Raw genomic sequence first — 16,885 nt, forward strand, 5'->3', positions numbered from 1 at the left:
AAGATTGATGTATCGGCTCTGAATTGTTCATCTGCATTCCATTCTTCACGGTGCTGCAGGGGAGGAGAGCAGCTCTGGCATCGTGGTTGGGGAGCGGAGCAAAGAGGGGGAGGAAGGTGCTATCTATCACAGGCACCAAAGTGTTCCATTTTCCAGAGACTCTGGTTAAACAAATGTTGCTGCTGCCTGGCAGTTCCTTGAGACAGGATTAATCAGGAGGTGATTTGTCTGCTGCAGTGAGCAGGGCAGCTCATTCTTGGTCCTGATAGACAATGTCTTCTGGGTTCCCCAAACTTCCTTCACTGCCCAGTCCTGCCACCAGCTTCCCTAAGGACAGGGATTTGCAATTGATGGGCTCAGGTGATGTGATGATGGCTGCAGGTGGTGATGGATGACTGTTGATGGTGCAGTCTTGGTAATGATGAGGGAGAAGGTTGAAAGGAGTGACCCATGGGACTGATGGAAGGACTGTTGTTGTGCAGAGCTGGGTGGTGCTGGAAGGGGTTAGGCTCTCCCCTCATGTGCAGTGGTGCAGATACAGCTGAGCAGGCAGATCACACCGTCTCAGACTGGTTTGGGATGGAAGGGACCTTAAAGCTCCTCCAGTTCCAACCCCTGCCATGGGCAGGGACCCCTTCCACTGGAGCAGCTGCTCCAAGCCCCTGTGTCCAACCTGGCCTTGAGCACTGCCAGGGATGAGGCAGAGCACATCTGCAAACATGGACAGAAATGTACTTGCACAGAACAGGTTTCCCTCTCAGCTGTACTGAGGCACATTTGCATTGTACTTGTAAGTCTAAAGTAAGAAGTGGTCTCAGCTGGGCAAATCTGTCAGCATCTAGAGAGTGGAAAAGCTTTTCCCCTTCTTGCTTTCATTAAAATGGAAGCTGGAAACTTAACATCTGCTCCTTCCAGTGAGTGAATTTGTGAGCCTGAAAGAGATGTCTTTAGATATGCATGTTTGTCACCTCTTTGAAATGGAAAGCTGTCCATCCTGCCTAGCATTTCCCATCCAGCAGAGCCTAAAACTTGTTTTACTCCACCAAGGAGATGTAAAATGAAGGGGGAAACCTGCAGGACTCTCTGCTGAGCTTGTTTGGTAGGATGAGATGTTTTGCACTCCTCTGTGTGCCCAAGAGGACAGGGAGTCTCCAGCAGGTCCAACCTGGCCTTGAGCACTGCCAGGGATGGGGCAGCCACAGCTTCTCTGGGCACCTTGTGCCTCAGCACCCTCACAGGGAACAGCTTCTGCCTTGACATCTGATCTAAATCTTTCCCCTTTCAGTCTAAAACCATTCTCCCTTGTTTCCATCACTACAGACCCTTGTAAAAGAAGTCCCTCTCCAGCTTTCTTGTAGGCTCCCTTTACATACTGAGGGAATGGAGTATTTGTTAGACAGCTGCAATAGAAGCAGTAGTCTGGGAGGAGTGGGGTTGACAGAGGTGCTCCCTGTTACCTCTCAAATCCTTGGAATGGCAGATTGGAACTGCTGGAGGAGCAGAAGCTGTTGGTGCATTGCAGCAGGAGGAGGGTGACCCCTTGGTTCATCTCTGACCAAGGCGCAGTGGTTTTCAGGTGCCCCCTCAGAAGTGCTGGCACATTCAGACCATCACGGTGCTGGGAAGACGTGTTTGGAGGGTCCTGCTGCTCCCTGCCCCATTGGGATGTGGCTGGCAACATCATCCCCATGGGGGGATGCCACAGCTGCAGCAGCCAACCCTCCCAAACTCACTTCCTGGATAGACACCATGTCACAGTAATATCCTTCAGCAACAGAAATGCTCTTGGTTTATGTACTCGGAGCCTGAGTCTGACCCAGCAATACCCTCCCTTGGCAGGCTGCTTGAATCAGACGCGAGGCACGTATGTTAATTTACATCCTCTGTATTCCCCACCATAGGCACATCACAATAGGGCTCCTGTTCCCTCTCATCACCTTCCCTTCCCCAGCGACACGAGGTTCCTCCCTCCTGCCCACAGCCCTTCAGTGAGCTGAGCACAACTCCCACACCAGTCTCCTTGCCAGCGCTTCTGCTGCTGGTGCCGCTTCCATGCGCAGGCTGCTCTGCTGGCTGGATGCGAGGGCTGCTTTTGAAGCTGTCTGTTGAGGTATTTTCTTCCTTCCCTCTCTTGTAGCTGTGTTTGGTTACTGCTTTGTGTCCCAGTTTGGGGCGGTGAGGGATGCCTGAACACAGAGGGAAGCTGCAAGCAGAAGATGCTGCTTAGTGAGGTGGGAGCTTTGCATGATCAGTGGCCTCAGTCCCAGGAGCCACATGTACCCTCTTACTGGGCTGTCCTTTGGTGCTCATCCCATGCTCATCTCCTATGAACTGATGCCCGAGGGTGTTTTAACCTCATAGGTTTGTATATCGGGGCTGGGTATCCTCCACCACTGTAAGGACGTGTGTTACACAGGAAGGCTCCTACCCATAAGCAGATTTTCCTCCTCAGTTCCCTTTCTTTTCACTGCTTGCCATAATTAGTAGTAGGATGCACATAGAGTGTTGTTTGCCATTGGCAGCTCTCTGCTGACTGGCATGGAAAACCCATTGGAGACTGATCATTTGGATTATTAGGGGTTTGTTTCCAGGCCGTCCTGTATGTGATGCTCTATTGCTAACTTGTTACTGATCCCATGAGTAGCTCTAGTCTTCAGATAAGGAAATGCTCCTGATGCCTTCTTTTACTGATGATCCCTTGTTGTGGCTTCCTTTATTTTACCAAGTAGATCTGGAGGCACAAGCAGGAAGAGGAAAAAAAGAAAGGATTAATATGACAAATTGATCAAAAAGCTTAAAATGGCAAAAAATATGTGGGCTGCAGTCTTCCAAAAAGCCAGGAATAAATAAGGCTTCTTTTAAAGTGCTTTGAAGAGGAGGTTGCTGATAATGTTTTATCTTTTTCAGTGAGATACCCAACTGCTTTAGATAAAGTGCCCTAAAACCTGGTCTGTGTTAACAGAACTGTCTCAGAATTGCCTTTACTGGGTGCTTTTTGTGAATGAGAGTTTGCACTATTGACAAAAATCATGGAAATAAATGGAAGAATATAGCTGCCTGGGGTAGATGTGTTATTGTGATAACACTCAATTGAAGCCTCTGTACGTGCAGGCTTGCAGGCAATGGTCCCTGCTGATCGGCAGGGGTTTGGTCTCTCTTGGAATACAGTGACTTCTGAACAGAGCAGTTATGAGTCTTACGTAGAGTCCAGTGTTCATTGGGACTCCTCAGATGTTTCTATCTAGACATGAATGCTGCTTGTCAGTCCTTTGGTCTGTTTGTCTCCTCAAGTTTTATCCTGCTTTGTTCAAACCCAGCCGAGAGCAGGACACGAGCAGGGCAGGAGGAGCTTACATTTTGAGGAGCCTGCATTGATTCCCAGCCTCACTCAGCTTCGCTGCAGTGACACCAGAGACCTCCCTTTGTTCTCTCACTTTAGGAGGCACCTATGGCAGTGGAAAGCAGTTTGAAAATGGGTGTAAACTGGGGTGGGTTTTGCTGATAGAAGAAGTGTGTGAACAGGGGGATGTGGAGCTGCTGGAGTCCAGAGGCCATGGAGATGCTGTGTGAGCTCTGGAGCCAGGCTGGGAGAGCTGGGATGGAACAGCCTGGACAAGAGAAGGGGAGACCTGAGAGCAGCTCCAGTGCCTAAAGGGGCTGCAGGGAACCTGGAGAGGGGCTTGGGACAAGGGAAGCTTCACTTTAGCTCGGTAACATTCTAACATATGGCAAATATAGCAATATATAGCAAATATAGCAAATATGTATCACTTGACTGTTGATGCAGGACTCCGGTCCAGGGATGTTGATCCGCACTGGATCAGGAAAGCAGGTTGTTATTTACCTGTACAAAGAATCATGGTCATTGGCTGACCCTGCTCTCCATAAGAGCTGTCTCTCCAGCCACCATCACTTCTGTCTGCTTGGTGGGTAACGGCTGTGAATTCACAGCTAAGTTACCTTAGCACCAGCTCTGCTAAGGTAATGTTTAGTTTGGCAAAGGTTAATGATGTGCAGGAGAAGTTGCAGGGTCTTTGTGCAGAACTAAGGGCATCAAAAGCCTCAGGTCCATTGGGCTCATGTTGCTTTGCTGGGTTCTTTATTTATATACTTAAAGCTCAACCTTGTCATCTTGTGCTCCTGTAAATCTCTGCACCCACCAAAGGAGGCACAGCACGATGTGGTCTGAGTCACGGTCCTCCCCCAGAGATGGGACCAGGGAGGCAGCAGGTGTGAGCAAATCTGGACCAAGCTCCCCTGGAGATGGGAGAGCCAAGGGTAGGTGACATAGCAGGAGGTATTTCTCCTCCTCGTGCCATCTCTCCTGGCTCCCTGCTCCATTGAAACCAGCACTCACAGCCCCTTACCACCGGGCCCCTGGGCACGTCGCCCAGTTCACAGCTGCCATGGGGAGCTGCTGTTTTTCCCTTCTCCTACTATAATAGCATCCTTATGAGGCTTCCCCCAGCCTGTCTATGCTCTGCAATGGAAAGCTATGTGTTTTCGTGTGCGGGTTGTGCTGTGATGTTTGGGTTTATTTAGGATGCTCCTGGGAGCACATCTTAACTCCAGAAAGGAAACAAAGGAATTGGAAAAGAAAAGGGGAAGAAAAGCAAGGAAAAAAGAATGGAAATCCTAGTTTGCAGTGGGAGTTTGGCAGAAGAAGATAGAAACAAGTGGTTCTATGTGAGAAAATGGCTCTTGCTGAGCTGGCTGTGGCAGTGTGGGTCAGTGACAGTGCAGGCATCTGCCTTCTGCTGGGCACACTTGGGAGTGCTCAGAAAACACTGGGAAACCTCAGTTTTCCAGTGTAAAGCCAGCAATAAAGGAAGTCTGCTTAGAGAAAATGCCAGAGATGGCTGCCTGTTCTCAACGGGGACTTGGTGCATTCTTGATGCAGTGCAGGGTATGAGGGTTTCTGCCATATGGTGTTTAAATAGTTGCTGTATTTTATTTTACAGAAAGTACCTGCTCTGTCTTGGTGCCAGGTTCGTGCAGGCTTGCACCCCTCATCCTAACAATCGGCCAGAATCTTATTCCAGATGCCTTTTACACAGTTGTTTCCAAGTTAGGCCATCATCACTTTTCCTTCCCTTACACTTTATTCCCTTCCTCTCACTTTACAGCCCAAATGACAGGATAAGGGGTAATGGGTTGAAACTTAAACAGCAGAGGTTTAGATTGGATATAAGGAAGAAATTCTTTACTGTGAGGGTGCTGAGGCACTGGAATGGGTTGCCCAGGGAGGTTGTGAATGCTCCATCCCTGGCAGTGTTCAAGGCCAGGTTGGATGAAGCCTTGGGTGATATGGTTTAGTGTGAGGTGTCCCTGCCTATAGCTGGGGGGTGGTACTACATGATTTTAAGGTCCTTTCCAACCCTAACTATTCTATGATACCAGCCCTCTCCCACCTCCTGTGCCTTGCCTCTACCCAGTGGTTTCCCCTTAGCTGTACCACACTGAGTCTGCAGACCCTTCACATACAGAAACACAGGTTGCATCATTCCCACCAATCTTCCCCCAACAGGAACTTCTTCCCTTTTTCTGTCTGCCTTCCTGTAGGATAAAATAGTAGGTTTTTAGGGAAACTTTTGCTTTCATTGCCTCAAAGGGTCTTACTGTGCTCTCATGACACAGCACAGAAGGTTCAAAGGGTGGAATAGCATCCTTGTAGCTTTAGCCTCAGTTCTACACTTGGTACCAACACATGAAACAGGTTTCTGGAACCATGTCTGTGCCCCTGGACCGTGTCATGTTCACTCTGCCATGACATCTCCCATTTGGCTTCTTTGTGGGCCTGAGCACATTTACCAAAGCAAATCCTTTATGTAATTACATCTAAGGCAGAAGGGGATTTTGGAATGAGTCTGATTTCTGTGCTGACTGTTGCAGTCTGCAGCGTGCAGGATTCGACTCTAACCTTTCAAAGGAAAACAAATAGCTTGCATTTACTTCTAAATAGATCTCCTGCTTCAGAACACAGAGTAGTTAGAGGGTTGTAGGAAAGGAAGAGTCTGCTGGCTGATTAGGCATGTAGATTAATGACAATATGGGGAAAAGTGCTGTGATTTATGGCAGTGTGGAAGGAAGCACAGTGATAGCATTCAAGCTCTTAGAGACAGAGTCTTTCATTGCTGGAAGATTGTAAGCCTTTCTCTATCCATAACTCACTGGTTGGTTACTGGAAATAGCACTATTTAAAGACATTATTTACCCTTCTAGGCAGGATCGATGTGTTTCTGGAGATGTGTGTGTTTCTGCGTATGTTATTGGTAGTTTCAAATCAATAGTGAGAAGTAAACTTGAAGCCAAATACTACAACCTTAATCCTTCTGTGCAGAGATGTCCTTTGGCTCTGATTTAATATGAGTGAAAGGAAAAGGGGAAAAACACAAAACTGAGAATATGGCATTGACATAGTATTCACTGGAGGGAATAACGTGTGATTTTTCTGGTACTTCTATACATGTAGTGAAGGGGATGGAGCAGTGGAACAAGACTACATAGGTCTGATGGTCACTGATGGTTTCATGTAGCTGTAGATGGCTTGCCCTGTGCTTGTGGAAGTGTATCCTGTCTCAAAGGATGGGGTAACCTAATTTAAGTGCTTTGTTCCATTCCTAATTCCCCTGGCTAGCAGATCAGTTTTGTAATCAAGGTGAGGTTATTGAATGTGTCTGAATTGGTGATGTTAGTATCAGGTAAATCTGTCCTGGAGAGTTTATTTTCCTGTACTATGGATAGATCCCACAAAAAGCTTCCCTTTGATCCCTCCTTTGCAGCGATGAAGGATGTAGGTCTCTGAAGCCATAAATCATTCCACTGCGGTTTTTAGAATGAGGGATGGCAAAGCATGTCAGAGCATGTCACCTCAGCTTTTTCTTGTTCGAAGAGCAGTCTGCTTGAATTCCTTACATCCTTGGTTACGTGCCAGAACTCAAGGGGGGGAATAATGTGTGTTTTTCTTATTGACACAACCAGCACAGTCACTCTGTAACTACCTGAGGCAGAGGTCTCATTGGAGCAGACTGCACAAATGGAGGATGTTGCAAAGGTTTTACTCCTTCATTTCAGAACCCTTTCTAAATGACAATAAAAACACCTTTTTCTTTCTCTTGGACATAGTCTTTGTGTGTGTGTGTTTGGCCTTTCCAGGCAGATCTTGGGGCTTAATAGTCCTGACAGCACTTACTACAATCTGTCAAGTCAGTAATTTGTGTGCTCTGGGTTTGCACAATCATTTCCATAGCTAGCACCACACAAGTCACAATGGATTTAGTCTTTCCTTTGCTTCATGTATGTCTGTGGATTGTTCGGTTGATTCATGAAACTGTTTTTGTTCTTGTGGCACTGCCTGGGCTCTCTGATATCAATGCAACTATCACTTGAACCACTTATTAATATGAGATGTGCTGGAAAGTTGGTGTTGTGTAGACTGTTTTTCAGCTTACTGCTTTCTTCAGTGACATGAATGTGAAAACAAGGTTTACCTAGAAGTTATTACAGCTTATTCGTTATAAATTGTGGTGCATGATAACACGTAGGCTCATTCAGAGGCATAGCACATCTGCACATTGCTTTTCTGCATGGTTCCTAGATCTTCAGACCAATCATTTGCCTTAACTGGAAGGACACACAAATAATGGGATTGAATGAACCAATCCAATAGCAATGTACTGAACATCTGGTTTGTGTGTTCATCAGGAAAGCCAAAGTGTGTAACCTAGTTCTCTAATTCCAAGGACTGAATCCAAACCCCCATTTTTAGTCTTTGTGGTCATTCTTGTTAGGTAGAAACTTTGTTTTTTAAATGAAATGTCAGCACAAACATGGTGGGTCTGAAGTTCCCTGAACCAAACTGTTCTGTGATTGTTGACATAGTAGATGGACCTTCAAGGTCTGTTGGGTTTGGGAGAAGAAGGGTAGCAGAGAGGAGAGGCATGAAGAGCAGAGGTGGAGAGGCTGTTCCCATATTGCCTGGTGCTTTCATGCTAGCTAATGTGTTTGTGGTTTACCTGGATGAATAGGGATCTTCATTTCTCATGGTATTAAAAAGACATGAACCTGGTGCATGGCTCCCCTTCCCCTTAGAGGAGGTGGAGCTGGAGGAGTCCCTGGAGTTGACTGGAGACAATGGAAGGGACAATGCAAGCAGGGACAGGTTTGGACCATGTGCATCTCTCTGTCTGTGCATGCCTTAAACAGGTCACAACACAGTGGTTTGCACTGGTGAAAGAACATAGAGATCTTTCAGGCTGCTCACCCTTCTGTTCTGCTTTTATCTCAGCTAAAGGTGGGGATATGTGAAGCTGTACCGCAAAGTGGTGTTATTATATCTCCTTCTATTTGTCAGGTGCACTGAGCAATGGTTCAGCCCCTTCTGTTTCCCTTTCCTTTAAAAAACTGCTCCCTCACCTTCCTGATTTTCTGCCCATTCAAAGAGTCGTTTTTTATTCATCATTAATACCCAGAACTTGAGTGCTTTGATTTTTATGCTTTCCTATGGGAAAAACTGCCTACTGGAATCTTGTCCTTGCTTTGCTTCTGCAGAACCAGCTGTTTGCCAATATGTTACAGTGAATTTTCATTTAGTGTATGCCATTTCATGTAATTGTGATTCTTAAGGGAAGCAGCACCCGAATGTGTGATCCTAATCATGGGTAACTCTCGTACTGTTTGCTTTGAGACTTCACAAGTGTGTTATTTGACATGTTAATTATTACATTGGTAGATGACTAAGGCCACAAATACCTCCTCATGTTTCCCCCTCCCCTCACTTAACATTTTGCTTGCGAAGATCAGTACATTTTGTCTGTGAAAAGCCCTGGATTAAATGCCACCCACAAGTGATTTTCTGCATGTTCTCCTTTGCCGGAGGAGGTTGTCAGACATTGGGGGTATCATGTAATATTGGCTGACCTGAGCCTTCAATTAACAAACAAGGACGTTTACAACGACTGTCATGTTAACCTTGCACATGGTTTTACTGGGGCAGAAGCCCCCTTTGGTCTTGCTTTGCTTTGTGCTTACAAAGCACAAACAGGAAAGAAATGTGCTCCTTTTTCCTGATGCAAACAGGATTCAGCAAACATGAATGCAGGGAAGAGGTTTCTGTCCCTCAGTCATTCCTGGCTGAGCCCAGTGCAGCCCAAACCAGTGGTTCTTTACTTGTGTATATGGGTCAGGATTGTTTGGGATGGAATCCTTGGCTTTGAGGGGAGCAGCTGGTTTTAACCCTGCAAGCAGCCAGTGGGCTGTGATCAGATTGTTAGCAGAATGGTTGAAGACATTGTAGATGGTGTTTATGTGTATTTTGGTGATGATTTTGGACTCTAAATCTGAATTTTAAGTTGGTAGAGGGTTGCTGTTTGCTTCCCTTCCTATTACTATCAATTTTACACCCCCATCCTCAGGGCAGTCCTTAAGGAAGGTTTTCCCTCAGCCAGCTGCTTCCCAAGCTGTAATTTATAATCTAATTCCCTCCATACTTCCCCTTTCTTTTCTGTTTCCTTTAAACTGACCTTCTAACACAATCTCATTTCTTTTCATCCTTCAGCCTTCACTTTCTGTTGAAATACAGCATCTGTCAGAGCCTTTTCTTCCCCTTCTAACTCTTCCACTCCTTCATTTTAGTGCTAGTCATCAACCAAATGCCTTTCTCCATGTGCTGATGTTCCTGCTCTGGTCACTTTTCCCACTAGGTGAATTCCTTTTGTCTGCTGCTGTCTGTTAACACTCATTGCTAAACCATCATCTTGCCCAGCCCTGTAGCCATGTACCCTTCACTGGAAATATGTGGTAGCCCTTTATCTTTTTCCCAGTCATGCTCAAGCTGCTTTTTGCTCACAGCCAGAGCCTCTGCCCCCCTGTAAGTGGTTTGAATGGCAAAAATGAATAGTGATGTTAACAAAGGGCTGGAGCTTTCCTTCATATCCAGTGGTTCTCCATCAGGATCTGTGTATCCAAGGGAAGAATGAGTGCAAATACAATTCTGGGAGCTCCTTTGGAAAGCACCAAGTCAAGCTGTGGCCCCAGGCTCTTCCTGCAGAGGTGGAGCAGCCCAGGGCTGTCATGTAACAGTGCAGCAGTTAGTGGTCCGTTTCCACTGAACACAGTTTGCATCCAATAGGAGGATGAGCCAGGAATCTTGTGCAGGGAGCTGAACTTCTCTACGTTGGTGTCTTCAGGTATAGACAAACCTCAGGCCCCTCCTTGCTTTTATCAGCTACCTCATTTCATGGTGCTCACCAGCCTTGTGCTCATGACCGTAGGGATCTTATCTCTCCCTTCTTACAGGAATATAATGAATCCTCTATTCCCTCTCTCATAGTCTTGGATGAACAGGTCTCAGCCAGTCAGTTCCCAGGAGCTGTGTGATTTCAGTCTGGTTTCCCACATCTGTGATTCATTAGTCAAGGAAACATAAAAGGCTGGAAAAATCCAGAACTTGTCTGCAATGTGAAACATCTTCATGCCTCACGTCATCTTCAGCTCCTTCTTTCTTCATCACTTGACCTTCTGCATCTCAGGATCCAGTGAAGGGTCAGGCTCCTTCAGGTCCCTTCCCTCTTTTCCTCACCAGAGGGCAGGCAATTTACTTTGGTCCTGAAGCTCTCAACAAGGTCTCACATTGAAGAGATATATCACTATAGCATTAAGTTTCAGACAACCCTTTAAACACCCTGTGTGGAACTGCTGTCACATCTCTGCTCCATCATCACATCCACGAGGCGCACTCATTTGTTCGTGCTAGGTATTCCTGCAAAGTGATAGTCACTGCTGAGCTGGATAATGACATTGATACTGGTGCCATGTGGAAACAGTGTTCAGCTCAGTTAAAACCACGGCATTGTTTCAAGTATCTTCTCTTCAGACTGAAAGATATCTTGGTTCATATAAATACAATAATATAACATTATATTAATATATAACATAATAATAATAAAATTTCTACAATTATAATATATTCATTATGTTATATATAGAATATATAATAATAAAATTATATAATATATAATACAATAATATATTTATATAATAGGATATGATATGATGTAGTGTAATATAATAATGTATTAATATATAACATAATATATCATTATATATAATATATCCTATAATATATAAAACATGTAATAAGTTACATAGTATATAATACAATAATATTATAGTATATTAATATAATATGATAGGATATAATAGGCTAGGATGTAATGCAATATAAAATGTAATATAAAGTAATATAATATAGTAAAAACTAGAATCACAAGCAAGAGGGGTTTTTGAAAAGAGGAAGAGGAGAAGAAGGAAATAAAGAGACAAAACCTCAGCAACGTGAACAGCTTTTTCACTATGGGTTTTAAATTCTGCTGAAAATTAAGAGATAGAAGATACCAGACCTTATACCTGCTAAATCCTCTGACAGCTGCTTTCTCATCCTGCTGCCTGAAAGTGAATCAGCTTAATTATTTCTGTGGCTGTGTACATCCAGATGGCTTAGAACTGCTCTTGATCACTGACTGCAATAACTGTCCTTGTGCTCTGGAATAGTTCAGATGGAAAACTGGGAATTTGGACCCTTTTTGTTTGTTTGTTTCTCCATTTGTGTTTTGGTTTTGGGGTTATTTTGTTTGTTTGTTTTTTATTTTGGAATTCCAGAGTACACGGACTGGAATAGAAGAAACAGTCTGGGATTTTGGGATCTCTTGTCAATGGTTAGGTAGTGCTAGCACTGAGTTTGAATTCACTCATGTAGGATGCCATGGTTAATACTGAGTTCCTGTGGAGTGGAAGCTTGGTACAGACTGTGTCTGAGAGACTGCTGTAGTGAGTTCACAGACTGCAATATGTGGAGATGAGGGATGGATGCACAGCATCATATTATCTTCCAAGGACATTGAAGTCTCTCGGGATGACTCTTGTGAGTACCCTGACAGTATAACCACTGATCTAGTTAAGACAATTTATCCTTCGGAACAGTCTAAAACATTGTCTTGCGTTACCTGGTGTGCACACTAACCATGTAAAGCTTTCATTAAAGGAGCTGACAGGCTGCTTGTAAACTGAAGTAATTTCCTTTGCCTTCACAATTAGATTGTCTTTATGGCCTCCTTTGTCAGTACATGCTGTTCATTAAGAATGATGTGGCCGTTTCATTCTGCCACCTTATTTTTGCCTGCCCTGTGGATTTAACTGAAGGAAATCCCTGTGTGAATGAAATGATGAAGCTGCATCTCAATCACCAAATGATGTTTTCTCCTGTATAAGCCAAGGTGCTTCATTTCATGAACATTCAGATAGGAAGGAAACGAGGTGTGAATCCCTGACAACCAGTTTGCAAGGAGATGTCCTTCCTCCAGTTTTCTGCTTGTTGGTTTTCAAATGGTCATGTGGAAAATCTAGGGAATGAAGCCTCCAAACTTCTCACATCTCAGATGCTTCAAGTCTGGTTGTAGAGGGGGTCTCTGGATGTAGTGCAGTCCAGTGGCTGCTCTGTTACCATATGGTGCAATGAGGTGGGGAATTGTGCCCTGCAGTACTTGCTGGTTTGGAGCCAAATTAAGAAAGCATTGGACTAAGCCCATCACTGTAATGTGGGCTCAGGTTCTATACCTAAGTCTTGTCTGTGCAGGAGAAAGGTGGACTGTTAAGATTAATGGCAATAGGTGATGGTCTCTGGATGGGTCATTATATGTGGAAGTGCATGCTTATTCAAGAGGAACACTGCTACTGTGGGGAAATGATGGGAAGGGCTCATCTCCTGCCTGGTGCTCTGCAGATGGGTGGTTGTGAACGTTACATTTCCAGGAGCTTGCAGGCAATGGTAGGTGTCTGAGCTGGCAGCCTGTCTTCTCCAGTCAGTGCCAAAGACAGACTCTGCTTTGGTGTGGGGCGCGTAGAGAGGTTTGTGCTTCCTATAGTTACAAACAAGCTGCTGGGATGCAGTCAGTGGGAAGGTTGCTGTAAAGTCTGACCCCAGTAAACCCCTTTCTGACACTGACAGCTTCTCTCACTTCATTTTGTCCCCCTGTATAGCCCCCAGGTGTTTTGGTGTTCTTTGCTCCATCCTGAAAGGAAGACACTCTATTTGCGTAGGTGAAAGTTGATGTGGCAAGACTAAAAGAGGGGAGAGATTAGGTCAGATGAGCTAGGTCACAAAACTAGACTAAAACAGCTTAACAAGATATATAATTTAATCTTATGGCAATGCTGAGCATAGAAATACAAGACACAATAGATGGATGCAGAATACAGGGAATAAAGTCCTATGTGATTAAATGAAAAAGAAGTAAGCTTTTTTCCTGCTGTCTTTTTCTTCGTGTTCTCAGTGTATTTAACTTAGTCATAATGCAGAACTTGGGATTCTCTCATTGCACAAGAGGTCATCAGATGAAAAGGGCATGATTTAAAGCAAATGTGCCCTCGGAAACTTTCCTTTCTCAGTAAGAGTAGCAAAGCATAATGTAATTAAAACAACTGTCTACAGCATTTATGTACAATTACATTGAGTAGAGAATACCTTTAATTTGATTGTAAGGTCAGACACACGGGGAGGAAGGGCTGATGCTGTCTCTCAGACAGCCCTAATCACAGGCTGGCAGCTCAGCTTTGGAAATTAAACAGATTAGAAGTTCTTGGCAGTGATTCCTAAAAGCTCAGGAGACTCAGGGCAATCGGCAGCTTTGACATTTTGGCCAGCTAGTTAAATAGTGTTGGCTTTAAACATTACAGGGCAAGTGATGCGGTCACCTCCTTATGTGCTGGGCCTGGGGCATGCACTTCCTGCCTTCTCTCTTGGGAGCAAGGGGAGTCTCTAAACCAAGGAGGTCTTTGATGGTAGTCTGTGAATAACCTTCCAGATCATAGCAAGGAACAGGAATCTGCATTGTTCACGTGTTAACCACAGCAGTGAGTGCCAGAGAAGGAAGACAAGTGTTTATACAGGATTTTGCATCTAAGCATAGATGAGCTTGAGCCTCCTTTGCATTGCTTAGCCAAGAATGAATGCTGCTTCCTCTGGCTGGTTTGGAGATCAGGCTGCAAAGTAGGTCCACATACATGCAGCTCCCTGAAATACAGTGGGTTTTCATCTGTTTTATGGGAAAACCTATTCATAGAGACAGTTTCCCCAGTGTGAGTGCTTGAATTGAAGAAACTAAGTCTGTATGTAAACAGCAAAAAACCAGCTCTGTACAGATACTTGAATGGATGCATGCAACCCATTTGAATGAATGCAGGAGCAATTGCAGAACTCTTATTTGCTTGTAAATCTGGTGTAGTGATGAAAAGACCAAGGTGATACTGTAGTGGTAGTTACTATAGGAGTGCTGTATGCTTAGTTCAGCAGTAATACTATGTCTGTCTGTTTGAAATTGCAGTAATTTGTTGCTTTCTAATGGCCAGGGAATTGGATGGCATGAGCAGTGATGGGGCTTTCATATTGGAATTAAGCTGCCTGGTTTTGTATGCTTCTTTTGCATGATACTGCAGAAAGGATGACTGTATGCTGCCTATAGAGCCACATGTACCAAAGCACATGGAGCACAGCTTCTCAGCAGGCCTGAGAAAGCAGAAGTGAAGCCACGAACCCAATGTCACCTTCTTTGTGAAGGTGAAAAGTTAAGCCCAGACAGGAGTGTTGGGAGGTACCAAGAGCTCAATACATTTTCAGTGGGCAGGATGGGTTGCTGGTCTCTCACCTGTTCTGCATCCCTGGTAGTTAATAATAATGAGTCCTACTTAATAATCCCTATAAAATACAAGTCAGAATTACTCATCAGCAGTAAGCAGTCATTGTCAGGAAGGCAGAAGACAGTTTTAAACACCCAGCCTGTCACTGGCATTGCCTGCTTCACTTTTCCCCACTACCTCTTTGGGCACATTTCCTTCACTGCGTTTCCTAAGCCCTTCTAGGTACTAAACCAAGGCCCGGGGACATCAGTAGGAGTATGGCACTCACCTTGTTGGGCACCATCCGTTTCGTGTTCAGGTGTTTGGCCTTGTGTTGTTCCTATAGTGTGACAGCACAGTCTCTCAGTTGGGCTGCCAAGCACACTCGGAATGCGGTCAAGGAGGTGTTAATCTGATGGCAGGCAGGAGCAGTTGGTTTCAGATGGGGAAGTAGCTGATTCCCAATGGCACACCAGCTGAGCAACTCTTCAGAGGGATTTAGCTGCATGCGGCCACCCTCTAAACCCAAACAGTTCTCTGTATGTGATACTAGGAGTATGCAGGTGTACTTCAGGTGTCTAAAGGGGCTGCAGGAAACCTGGAGCAGCATCTTGCTTCTCCTGAAGTCAGGACAGCCCCTGCAGTAAGGAGGGAGATTATCTTCAGGTCTTTAATTGCTAAGTTTCATCTGCTGGACAGAGCTAAACTGTGTGCTTAGATTACATCTGAGCAAGAAGCTGCCTCTCGGGAAGCAGGAATAGAAGACACAGTGCAGGCAGTTTGAAGACTGAGGCTGCACATATGAAGCAATGAAATATTCATGTGAAAAGAGAACTTTTCGGAGTGTTTAGGGAACCTCTGAGGGGCTGAGCTTCTGTTCTGAGATACGTGGGGAAAATGAGGGAATAAAGGAGAATTAGCAGTTCAGAAAGAGCTTTTGCCCTCTGTCACATGGCTTTGATAGCAGGGGTGTGTTACCAATTCCTGCTGGGTTTTAGCTGTTGGTTTTGGGTGGGATGTGCCTTTCTGAGACTGATAAATGGGTTTTTTCAGCCAGCTTAAGCACAGTATCATATAAATACTTCCAAGTGTGTGATTTGCACCAGCACCAAGGAGATGAGTCTGGGATTGCGGAGAGGCAAACAGTAATCTGTGATACGTGTTCATCTGGTCTAGAGCCAAGCAATCCCCCTTAGTTAACGGTGTCTCAGCAATTTTCTCCTGATGAAATAATTAATATGCAGATAGATGACTGTTGCCGAGCGACTCATCACTCTCATTTCCTGCTTTGAATTGTTTATGGCATTGCTTCCAAAGCAATCCTGTAATATCCTTGGCAAATTGATGTTTCTCCCTCCCTTCGCCCGGCCCATGGTCTCTTAGCAAGCTCCCTGTCCTTCACTGTGTATGGCCGTGTGTCTGCAGTGTAAGGCTCTCACTGAACCAGAGTGGTTAGGGTTGAAGGGATCACTGGAGGTCACCAGGTCCAGCCCCCCTGCTCAGACAGGGTCACCTACAGCAGGTTGTCCAGGGCCATGTCCAGATGGGGTTTGCATCCACAACCTCCCTGCACAGCCTGTGCCACTTATTGCCCACCCTCACAGTAAGACAGTGCTTCCTGATGTTCAGGAGGGGCTCCTGGGATTCAGTGTGTGTCCATCACCTCTGGGCATAAGGAACAGGGGCAGCAGTGGACCACAGTTAGCAGCTTTGTGCTGCTGCCTTCTGGTCAGCATTGCAGCTCTGAGACCCAGCAGAAGAGCTGGCAGACTCTGCAGTGTCTCCTATGGGCCCATGCAGTGTGTGCTCATTGAGCTGGCAGAGCTCAGGATGTCCATCTGTGCTCAGCTGGCTCCTTAGGACTCCACACCTCTTTGCTGCTGCTGGAGTCTGATGTGTGCCTGTCCCCGACATGATGAGAGCACCAGATCAGCCCCGGGTGCAGCAGAGCCACAGGCACACAGACCACAGCAGAGTGGGACTTAGGATGCTGTAACCAACAGTTGTAATGTAGCTGTTTAGGGAGACAGTCAAGCAATAAATGATGCTATCCACAAAGGACATAATTGTCTTGTTACAGAGCAGATGAGGTTTTGTGGTAAGCTGGGACAACCTGACACAAGTTGGCTCATTTTCTGGTTATGCTACTGAAAACTGTCTTGAGACCACACAGTCCTGATCCTCTGTGCCCAGAAACCTCCTGGGACCCAGATTA

General features: G+C 45.3%; 2 protein-coding genes across 4 annotated transcripts in view; one reads left to right on the forward strand and one right to left on the reverse strand.

The window, feature by feature from the left end:
• ANLN (anillin, actin binding protein) overlaps positions 1 to 16,885 on the reverse strand; it is an 819,922-nt gene that overhangs the window by 661,070 nt on the left and 141,967 nt on the right. The gene's annotated exons all lie outside the window — the stretch shown is intronic.
• ELMO1 (engulfment and cell motility 1) overlaps positions 1 to 16,885 on the forward strand; it is a 247,265-nt gene that overhangs the window by 202,929 nt on the left and 27,451 nt on the right. The window lies entirely within an intron of this gene.

Source organism: Melopsittacus undulatus, chromosome 1, assembly GCF_012275295.1.
Source record: "Melopsittacus undulatus isolate bMelUnd1 chromosome 1, bMelUnd1.mat.Z, whole genome shotgun sequence".
Classification (NCBI taxonomy): Eukaryota; Metazoa; Chordata; class Aves; order Psittaciformes; family Psittaculidae; genus Melopsittacus; species Melopsittacus undulatus.